Here is a 12,175-nt window from a genome sequence, read left to right on the forward strand (position 1 = left end):
CTCTTGGTTTGAGGCGGTCGTTCATCGATCCGTTGCTTGCTGGATTCGTTCCCTCTTCTCCAGGCTACGTTCATCGCGTTGTTGGGAGGATTCTCTACCCCAGGTTCTCGTTGTGAAAGATCGGGCATCAACTAGGAGGATCCACTGGGTTCCTCCCACATCATGTGATGCGGGAGGAACCCAGTGGATCCTCCTAGTTGATGCCCGATCTTTCACAGCGAGAACCTGGGGTAGAGAATCCTCCCAACAACGCGATGAACGCAGCCTGGAGAAGAGGGAACGAATCCAGCAAGCAACGGATCGATGAACGATACGCCTCAAACCAAGAGCTAGATAATCCTTGATGAACACAAGAACCTTCGCAGCGGATAATAGTATAGATAAACGGCAGCGCCGCACCCCCGGAGGGGATGATACACGTGAACACACGCAACTAGGTATAACCTAAACTTTAGACTAAATCGGAACCGTCTTAAACCCTAGCCGCCCCACCTCCTTATATGAGAGAGAGGTGGCCGGCCAGCCCCTATTGGGCTGGGCGCCCCACTATGGGCCTCCCTAACTTGGTTGGACAGGCCCAAACCAAGACTGACTCGATTTATTAAAAATCCCTAATTTGTCCATATATGACAATTACATAAACTAATATAATTAAGCTGGTGGAGTCCTGAATCGGGGCTCCACATAGGCCTCCGTGCCCATATCATCCTCCCCCCCTTCAAGAAGCGTTGTCCCCAACGCGTGAGGGTCTTCTGGAAAAGGTGACGTGATATGAACATGACACGTCCTCGCCGTCTTCAAGTCTTGCTTGCCTTCCACACCACATCCTCCCTCGCGGCCTTCTCGACTTGATACAGCACTTGGCGCCTCCTTTCTTCTCCACATGAACTTGGACTTCGGCGCCAATTCCTTCTTCTTGCGAGGTTTTGATGGACCCTTGTGTCGCTGCACATGACCCTGCACAAGATGTGTAATTCCTGGGCCACATAGATGTCTCACACGTCCATCCTTGCCTCGATGCATCCGCGGTGTCGCGGAAAACTGGACTGCAGTACTCCTAGCACGGTAATGCCGCTGCCCACTATCTCCACTGACGCGCTCGCCTCCCACTCCTCCCACGCGCATCTGCGCCACATGTACTGAAGTATCATCAGCACAAATATCATCGATGCAGATATCGGCATCAACACAAACGGAACCGTAGCACATGCTGCAACATCCACATCAACAACAAGTGTAGCTTCATCCGGCTTGTCACCAACAAGAACTGTCTTGTCATCTACATGCACGGCTGAAACAACACCAACATCAATGGTCGGAACATCATGCACTTCTTGCTGCACTTTAGGCTTGTGCAACTTCTCTTTACGCACCACTTACTCCACATCGGACTTGATATGATCATCACCCATAGGCTTCAAAGTCCGCTGTTTGCCACCATGCATAAAAGAATATGTATTTGCTCGCCCAGCATGTGTCACATTACGATCATACTGCCAAGGACGCCCAAGTAGCAATCCACACACCTCCAATGGCAACACATCGCAATCGATCTCATCAACATAATCATCAACTGTAAATGGCACACGCACCTTATGAGTAATCTTCAGCATACCACAGCTATTCAACCACTCAAGACGTTTAGGTTCAGAAGACGCCATGTAGACAATCCCAATGCTGCCACCATCGCCTTGCTAATGCCATTAGTACAGCTTCCACCATCAACCATCAACTTGCAAGCCTTGCCCTTGATAAAGCACCGAGTCTGAAACAAACTCCACCGCCGACCCTTGTCAACTGTCTTGCAAGCATCACCTTGTACCCTCTTGAGTTGCATATTCAGCCCGCTCAATGGTACATCCGCCTCAACAGTCACAGTAGTACTCTTGGTATCAAAGCCAGGTTTCCTCTCCTCTGAAGATTTCACCTCAACCTTAGTGACTGTTGGTAGTGGAACAATCTCCTGAATAGGAACTATGCACTTGTCCACTTCCTCTATTGCATGCACAACTCTGGACGACTGCTTACGCTGCTGCAATGGTAACCCAAAACCACCACGAAGAAACATTTTGAAGTCCGCCCAAGTATAAGCATACTCGCCTCTATCAACGGCATCATACCAATATATGTCCAACTCGGCATCCACACGCCGGTGAGCTAGAAGATAGGCATCATACCCATTGAACTTCCCTTTGTAGCGACGACATCGTTGGAAACCCAATTCCATGTACTTCTCCCATTCTTCATACTGCTCAATTGTCGCGTCATGGCATAAATACCACTTTAGTCCTGACACACAATGTGGTACGTCCTCCCAACGGCGGATATCAAGGTAATCATTGAAAACATCACCGGATTTCGTGCCACGTGAACACCGTATGCCACGCACATCGTCTCCAAATGAAGCAACAACATCATCAACAGCAGGAACCAGCATTACCGGAGAAACCACCGCAGCAACAGGAGAAAACGCCGGAGGAAAAACCGCAGGCATAGACGCCGGCCCGGCCCAGGGCCCGGTTGGACCGACCTCCAGACCGGCCTGCCCGGTCACGGGCCCGGTTGACCGGTCGCCAACCGGATGCATCGCACCGGAACCCAACCGGACGAATTTTTGCGAACTTCCCGGTTTGCCGCCCGGTTGACCGGGTTCTATGCCAGGCAGCCCGGTCACTGGCCCGGTTGACCGGATTTCATACGAAGTTTTTCCTGGTCGCGAAATTTCGTCTTCTTCCCGATTCTGGTCGCGATTTTTCGCGATTTTGACCTCCGAAACAGCCATGGATGACCTCCAAACTGCACCAAACTATGCCAAACTTCCTCCAACCAACCTCCTTCGACCGAGAGCCAAACTCCTCCGATCTTAGAGCTAATCTTCTCCGCAGCAAACCGATCAAAGAGATCGATCAACAAAACCTCGCCGTGAGCAACCCAGAAATCTGATACCAGATGATGCGGGAGGAACCCAGTGGATCCTCCTAGTTGATGCCCGATCTTTCACAGCGAGAACCTGGGGTAGAGAATCCTCCCAACAACGCGATGAACGCAGCCTGGAGAAGAGGGAACGAATCCAGCAAGCAACGGATCGATGAACGATACGCCTCAAACCAAGAGCTAGATAATCCTTGATGAACACAAGAACCTTCGCAGCGGATAATAGTATAGATAAACGGCAGCGCCGCACCCCCGGAGGGATGATACACGTGAACACACGCAACTAGGTATAACCTAAACTTTAGACTAAACTGGAACCGTCTTAAACCCTAGCCGCCCCACCTCCTTATATGAGAGAGAGGTGGCCGGCCAGCCCCTATTGGGCTGGGCGCCCCACTATGGCCTCCCTAACTTGGTTGGACAGGCCCAAACCAAGACTGACTCGATTTATTAAAAATCCCTAATTTGTCCATATATGACAATTACATAAACTAATATAATTAAGCTGGTGGAGTCCTGAATCGGGGCTCCACATAGGCCTCCGTGCCCATACGGCCACCTCTCTCTCATATAAGGAGGTGGGGCGGCTAGGGTTTAAGACGGTTCCAGTTTAGTCTAAAGTTTAGGTTATACCTAGTTGCGTGTGTTCACGTGTATCATCCCTCCGGGGGTACGGCGCTGCCGTTTATCTATACTATTATCCGCTGCGAAGGTTCTTGTGTTCATCAAGGATTATCTAGCTCTTGGTTTGAGGCGTATCGTTCATCGATCCGTTGCTTGCTGGATTCGTTCCCTCTTCTCCAGGCTGCGTTCATCGCGTTGTTGGGAGGATTCTCTACCCCAGGTTCTCGCTGTGAAAGATCGGGCATCAACTAGGAGGATCCACTGGGTTCCTCCCGCATCATGTGGTATCCAAGATGATAAGGGGTTGCCCGATCTTCTCAGTAAGCGACAGGTGGTGATGAACACACGATGGTAGCAGCGGATGGAATCGATGATGATGAGGAGGATAACTTGTATGACGCCGACGAAGTCTCTCGATTGATTCCTGATGCCAATGCAACAGCTCTCAACCCTGCAAGATATTCGCAACTCCACACACTTGCGCACGTAGCCGCCGACCACGAAGCGGTAGATTGCAATCTTCTAATCCCCAATGGAACAGCAGATCACACAAACTTTCAGTAGCATAAAACTCCAGATCGCAACGAATTGGAGAGTTGGGGAACAATAGTTTTGCTTAGCAAACAACTATGAACTAGGGTTTATCTTAAACTTGGTCTAAAACAGCTAGGGGGTCGTCCAAGGCACTTATATAGGCGTCCGGGACGAGTTCTGGTCGAAAAGATACAAAGAAAACCGACCCAGAATAGATCTGGTCGAGACAGACTCGATCGTCCGTCTGGAATCCGGTCAACCGGGCCGGTGGACCGGGCTGCCTGGCATAGAACCCGGTCAACCGGCCGATGGACCGGGCGGCCTGGCATAGAACCCGGTCAACCGGGCGGCAAACCGGAAAGTTCGCAAAAATCCGGTTTTTGCCCGTACGATAAATCCCATCCGGTTGGCGCCGGTCACCGGGCCAGGGACTGGCGGGCCGGTCCGGAGGCCGGTCTAACCGGGTGCTGGACCGGCCTGGACGTCGTCTTCTCCTCTCGCGCCTTCCTCCCGCTCCTCCCTCGCGCGACCATGAGATATCTTCATGTCCAGCTCCATGTCCAGCTTCACGTCCATCTTGACGTCCGTCTTCATGTCCAGCTGCTTCTCTACTCCTCGTGCAATGCTCGTCTCCTCTTGATACCTGATGATACATAAGTAATAGGATTTAGGTAGTATAAAATTCTCATCAATCAAAGTATCGTTTAGGAACAAGTTCACCTGTTGTTTAAGTAGCTTCGCACGAGCTCTTGTAATTGGACCAATCCGAACTTCATCGGACTTGAGCTTCACAGTAGGTTCATCTTCATTCATCAATGACGGAGGTAATGGTGTAGTAGGGATGTCCTCATCATCTCCCCCCCCTTCAAAAGGCGTCGACCTCGACGCTCCAAGGTCTTCTCCGTCATATGGTGTCAAATCAGCAACATTGAAAGAATTACTGACACCAAACTCATCAACTGGAAGATCTATCGAGTATGCATTATCATTGATCTTGGCAAGCACTTTGTAAGGACCAGCACCACGAGGCTTCAACTTAGACTTCCGTAGCTTCGGGAACCTATCCTTGCGAAAATGTACCCAGACCATATCACCAGGCTTGAACAACATCTCTTTGCGCTTCTTATTCATCCTTGCAGCATTGCTCTTGCCTTTCTTTTCTATCAACTCTTTAGTCTTCACATGGATCTTACGCACAAAATCTGCCCTCTTGGATGCCTCCATATTAACTCTCTCATGTATGGGCAAAGGCAACAAGTCAAGTGGAGTAATGGGTTTGAAACCATACACCACCTCAAAAGGACACAAGCTCCGTGGGAGCGTGTACCGCCCTGTTGTAAGCAAACTCCACGGGCGGCAAACACTCTTCCCACTCCTTCAGGTTCTTCTTGATCATGGATCTCAACAGTTGTGACAAGGTTCGATTCACCACTTCAGTTTGACCATCAGTTTGGGGATGACAAGTAGTACTGAACAATAGCTTTGTCCCCAGCTTTCCCCAAAGTGTCTTCCAGAAGTAGCTCATGAACTTCACATCACGATCAGAAACAATAGTCTTCGGAACTCCATGTAGTCGAACAATCTCCCTGAAAAACAGGTTAGCAACATGCGACGCATCGTCGCTTTTGTGGCAGGCAATAAAGTGTGACATTTTAGAAAATCTGTCCACTACCACAAATATAGAATCATGGCCTCTCTTAGTACGCGGCAAACCCAACACAAAATCCATACTAATATCCTCCCAAGGTGTAGTAGGTGCCGGTAACGGAGTATACAAACCGTGAGGCTTCAGCTTGGACTTGGACTTGTTGCAAGTAATGCACCTCTTCACATACCTGTCCACGTCCCGCCTCATCTTTGGCCAATAGAAGTGATCAGCGAGCATGAGTAGCGTCTTCTCACGCCCAAAGTGACCCATCAAACCTCCAGCATGTGATTCCTGCAATAAGAGCAAACGCACAGACGATTCTGGAACACATAGTTTGTTAGCTCTAAACAAGAACCCATCGTGTATGTGATATTTTTCCCATGCTTTACCAATAACACATAAGCGGTATGGTTCAGCAAAATCATGATCAGTCGCATATAAATCACATAACACCTCTAATCCAGGAATTTTAACATCAAGATGGGTTAATAGCATAGTCTTCCTAGATAGAGCATCAGCAACAATATTATCTTTTCCCTTTTTATGCTTAATAATGTACGGAAAAGACTCAATGAACTCAACCCACTTAGCAAGACGCCTATGCAAAGTAGATTGGGCTTTCAGATATTTCAAAGCTTCATGATCAGAATGTATGATAAATTCTTTTGGCCACAAATAATGTTGCCAAACCTCAAGAACTCTAATTAAAGCATACAATTCTTTATCATAGATAGGATAGTTCAACTTAGCACCCGAAAGTTTCTCAGAAAAATATGCAATAGGGCGACCCTCTTGCATCAACACACCACCAATTCCAATACCACTAGCATCGCATTCAATCTCAAATTGCTTATTGAAATCAGGAAGTGCAAGCAACGGTGCAGAAGTTAACAATCGTTTCAGTTCATCAAAAGCATGATCTTGGGCAACGCCCCACTCAAAGACAACACCCTTTTTAGTTAATTCATTCAAAGGTGCAGCAATAGTAGAAAAATTGGGCACAAAACGGCGATAAAACCCAGCTAGACCATGAAAACTTCTAACTTGACTCACATTCATGGGAGTAGGCCAATTTTGAATAGCTTCAATTTTAGACACATCTACTTCTACTCCATGCTTAGAGACAACATAACCCAGAAATATGACCTTATCTTTGCAAAATGTGCACTTCTCAAGATTACCATAGAGTTTACTATCACGCAACACTTGCAAAACATGTCGAATATGTATAATATGATCAGATTCATTGCGGCTGTAGATTAATATGTCATCAAAATACACAACCACAAACTTGCCAATAAAATCACGCAAAACATGGTTCATCAGTCTCATGAAAGTGCTAGGTGCATTAGTTAAACCAAAAGGCATTACTAACCACTCATATAAACCAAATTTTGTTTTAAAGGCGGTTTTCCACTCATCCCCTTCTTTCATCCTAATTTGATGATAACCACTACGCAAATCAATTTTAGTGAAAACAGCAGCACCACTCAATTCATCTAGCATATCCTCTAAACGGGGAATAGGATGACGATATCGAATAGTAATGTTGTTTATCGCTCTACAATCTATGCACATATGCCATGTACCATCTTTCTTAGGAACAAGAATAACAGGAACAGCACAAGGACTAAGGCTTATGCGGATATAACCTTTGTCGAGTAGCGCTTGTACTTGCTTCTGTATCTCCTTCGTTTCTTCGGGATTCGTTCTATATGGCGCCCTATTGGGCAGCGATGCTCCGGGGATCAAGTCAATTTGATGCTCAATACCTCGCAAAGGTGGAAGTCCTGCGGGTACCTCTTCCGGAAACACATCACTGAATTCCTGCAAAACATTAGAAACACCAAGAGGAAGAGGGGTCATGTCGTTAGAAACCAAAACCGTACCCTTGTACATGAGCAAAATAGGCATGGCTGTAGGATCCTCACAAAATTCTCTCATGTCTTGTTTGGTGGCTAATGAGACTAAGGAATTCACTCTCTCACTTTTCGTTATATCACTCACGGCATTACAATTCTCTCGCCTATCTATGGACGCATCCTCCAAGTTTACTTCAATCTTCTGACGAGACTCATTGACAATTTGCTGTGGTGACATAGGCTGTAAGTTAATTTTCTTGCCCTTGAACTCCAAGTGATATGTATTGGCGCGGCCATTGTGTTGCACCGAACGGTCATAGAGCCATGGCCGGCCCAACAGCAGGTGACAAACCGTCATAGGAACCACATCAAAATCAATGGAATCCTTATACGGTCCAATCTCAAAATCAACTCGCACCATGTGGCTCACCTTCATCTCACCATTATTGCTCAACCACTGAATATAATATGGATGCGGGTGCGGTAGATACTTCAGTTTTAGCTTGGCACATAACTCTTTGCTTGCTAGATTGCGACAACTTCCGCCATCAATAATGACCTTGCAAGCTTTATCAGGACCAACTAGTGCCTTTGTTTGGAACAAATTACAGCGCTGTGTAGATGCACTTGACCGAGGAGGAAGTGGCCGACAGAGTCAAGTTTCAAGATCATCTGCGGGGTTTGCAACTGCAGATCGGTTGGCAGGCCAGATTTCGAAGGTCGCGAGTTGGTGTGCTGATCAGAGTCGGTCAGAATTTCGATTGATCAGATCGGATCTTTTTGGTCATGTCGTGGAGATTGGTAGGTTTGTTCCAGCCGGACAGAAAAGGAAAGTACTGATTTGATCCAAATTTTCTGCGTTACGAAAGGAAAAATAGAAGAGGAGTCCAGAGCAAGCAAGATTTTGCGCTGCATCGGAGGATCGCACGCGCCATGGGCTGCGACTCGTATTTTTGCTGGACACGGTTTGGTTCTTTTGGTTGTGTGGAGTCATGATATGGGCACGGAGGCCTATGTGGAGCCCAATTTCAGGACTCCACCAACCTAGGTGGTACGCCATCAAGGATTCAGGAGTGACACGCTAGGACGACCTACGCCATGTAATAATTAAGTCTAAGGTTGTGTCATTCATTCTATGTTAGGAAATAATGTAGCCAGGTCATGCTGTGGGCCATCTAGGGTTTTAATAGAGTCTGTTTGACTTGGGCCTGTCCAAGTTGAACTAGGTTAGGCCCAATAAGGGGGCCGGCCGGCCAGCTCTCCCTCTCATATAAGGAGATGGCACGGCTAGGGTTTAGGGGAGAACAAGTTTAGTCTAAAAGTTAGGTTATACCTAGTTACGTGTGTTCACGTGTATCATCCCTACGGGGGTACGGCGTTGCCGTTTATCTATATTATCCGCTGCGAAGGTTCTTGTGTTCATCAAGGATTATCTAGCTCTTGGTTTGAGGCGTATCGTTCATCGATCCGTTGCTTGCTGGATTCGTTCCCTCTTCTCCAGGCTGCGTTCATCGCGTTGTTGGGAGGATTCTCTACCCCAGGTTCTCGCTGTGAAAGATCGGGCATCAACTAGGAGGATCCACTGGGTTCCTCCCGTATCATCTGGTATCAGATTTCTGGGTTGCTCACGGCGAGGTGTTGTTGATCGATCTCTTTGATCGGTTTGCTGCGGAGAAGATTAGCTCTAAGATCGGAGGAGTTTGGTTCTCGGTCGAAGGAGGTTGGTTGGAGGAAGTTTGGTGTTGTTTGGTGAAGTTTGGAGGTCATCCATGGCTGTTTCGGAGGTCAAAATCGCGAAAAATCGCGACCAGAATCGGGAAGAAGACGAAATTTCGCGACCAGGAAAAACTTCGTATGAAATCCGGTCAACCGGGCCAGTGACCGGGCTGCCTGGCGTAGAACCCGGTCAACCGAGCGGCAAACCGGGAAGTTCGCAAAAATTTGTCCGGTTGTGTTCCGGTGCGATGTATCCGGTTGGCGACCGGTCAACCGGGCCCGTGACCGGGCAGGCCGGTCTGGAGGCCGGTCTAACCGGGCCCTGGGCCGGGACGGCTCAGAATGCTGCGGCTTTTCCTCCGGCGGTTTCTCCTGTTACTGCGGTTGCTTCTTCAGCAATACTAGCTACTGCTGCTCCTGTTTCTCCGGCGATGCTCCTTGATGCTACTACTGTTGTTGCTTCATTTGGAGACGATGTGCGTGGCATACGGTGTTCACGTGGCACGAAATCCGGTGATGTTTTCAATGATTACCTTGATATCCGCCGTTGGGAGGACGTACCGCATTGTGTGTCAGGACTAAAGTGGTATTTATACCATGACACGACAATTGAGCAGTACGAAGAATGGGAGAAGTACATGGAATTGGGTTTCCAACGATGTCGTCGCTACAAAGGGAAGTTCACTGGGTATGATGCCTGTCTTCTAGCTCACCGGCGTGTGGATGCCGAGTTGGACATATATTGGTATGATGCAGTTGATAGAGGCGAGTATGCTTATACTTGGGCGGACTTCAAAAAGTTTCTTCGTGGTGGTTTTGGGTTACCATATATGGAGGAACGTAAGCAGTCATCCGGAGTTGGGCATGCATTGAAGGAAGTACACAAGTGCATGGAGAATGTACAACAGGCAGTGGACAAGTGCATCATTACTAGTAAGAAGATTGTTCCACTACCAACAGTCACTAAGGTCGAGGTGAAATCTTCAGAGGAGAGGAAACCTGGCTCGATACCAAGAGCACTACCGTGATCGTTGAGGAGGATGTACCATTGAGAGGGCTGAATATGCAACTCAAGAAGGTACAAGGTGATGCTTGCAAGACAGTTGACAAGGTTCAGCGGTGGAGTTTGTTTCAGACTCAGTGCATTATCAAGGGCAAAGCTTGCAAGTTAATGGTTGATGGTGGAAGCTGTACTAATGGCATTAGCAAGGCGATGGTGGCAGCATTGGGGTTGTCTACATGGCGTCTTCCTGAACCTAAACGTCTTGAGTGGTTGAATAGCTGTGGTATGCTAAAGATTACTCACAAGGTGCGTGTGCCATTTACAGTTGATGATTATGTTGATGAGATCGATTGCGATGTGTTGCCATTGGAGGTGTGTGGATTGCTACTTGGGCGTCCTTGGCAGTATGATCGCAATGTGACACATGCTGGGCGAGCAAATACATATTCTTTTATGCATGGTGGCAAACAGCGGACTTTGAAGCCTATGGGTGATGATCATATCAAGTCCGATGTGGAGTTAGTGGTGTGTAAAGAGAAGTTGCACAAGCCTAAAGTGCAGCAAGAGGTGCATGATGTTCCGAGCATTGATGTTGGTGATGTTTCAACCATGCCTGTAGATGACAAGCCAGTTCTTGTTGGTGACAAGCCGGATGAAGCTACACTTATTGTTGATGTGGATGTTGCAGCATGTGCTACAGTTCCAGTTTGTGTTGATGCTAGTATACGGGATCGATGATGTTTGTGCTGATGATGTTCTAGTACATATGGCGCAGATGCGCGTGGGAGGCGAGAAGGATAGCGAAGCCATTGCTGATGGTGTTTCAGCCCGGTCACAGGGCCGGTCCAACCGGACCAGGCGCCGGGTGAGCCCGGTTCAGACCGGCTTATGCGCTGATGCCGACCGGAGCGTGTTCTGTGAGACGTCGCGACGTCCCGGTCAGGATCCGGTTCCAGACCCGGTCATAACCGGACCGACCGGTCGCATACCCGGTCAACCGGCGTCTCGACCGGCTGTGGCGGAGCGCGTCAGTGGAGATGGTGGGCAGCGGCACTACCGTGCTAGGAGTACTGCAGTCCAGTTTTCCGCGACACCGCGGATGCATCGAGGCAAAGATGGACGTGTGAGACATCTATGTGGCCCAGGAATTACACATCTTGTGCAGGGTCATGTACATCGACACAAGGGTCCATCAAAATCTCGCAAGAAGAAGGAATTGGCGCCGAAGTCCAAGCTCATGTGGAGAAGAAAGGAGGCGCCAAGGGCTGTATCAAGTCGAGAATGCCGCGAGGGAGGATGTGGTGTGGAAGGCAAGCAAGACTTGAGGACGGCGAGGACGTGTCATGTTCATATCACGTCACCTTTTCCAGAAGACCCTCTCGCGTTGGGGACAACGCTTCTTGAAGGGGGGAGGATGATATGGGCACGGAGGCCTATGTGGAGCCCAATTTCAGGACTCCACCAACCTAGGTGGTACGCCATCAAGGATTCAGGAGTGACACGCTAGGACGACCTACGCCATGTAATAATTAAGTCTAAGGTTGTGTCATTCATTCTATGTTAGGAAATAATGTAGCCAGGTCATGCTGTGGGCCATCTAGGGTTTTAATAGAGTCTGTTTGACTTGGGCCTGTCCAAGTTGAACTAGGTTAGGCCCAATAAGGGGGCCGGCCGGCCAGCTCTCCCTCTCATATAAGGAGATGGCACGGCTAGGGTTTAGGGGAGAACAAGTTTAGTCTAAAAGTTAGGTTATACCTAGTTACGTGTGTTCACGTGTATCATCCCTACGGGGGTACGACGTTGCCGTTTATCTATATTATCCGCTGCGAAGGTTCTTGTGTTCATCAAGGATTA

The sequence above is a fragment of the Lolium perenne genome, unplaced genomic scaffold, assembly GCF_019359855.2.
Source record: "Lolium perenne isolate Kyuss_39 unplaced genomic scaffold, Kyuss_2.0 unplaced25, whole genome shotgun sequence".
Classification (NCBI taxonomy): Eukaryota; Viridiplantae; Streptophyta; class Magnoliopsida; order Poales; family Poaceae; genus Lolium; species Lolium perenne.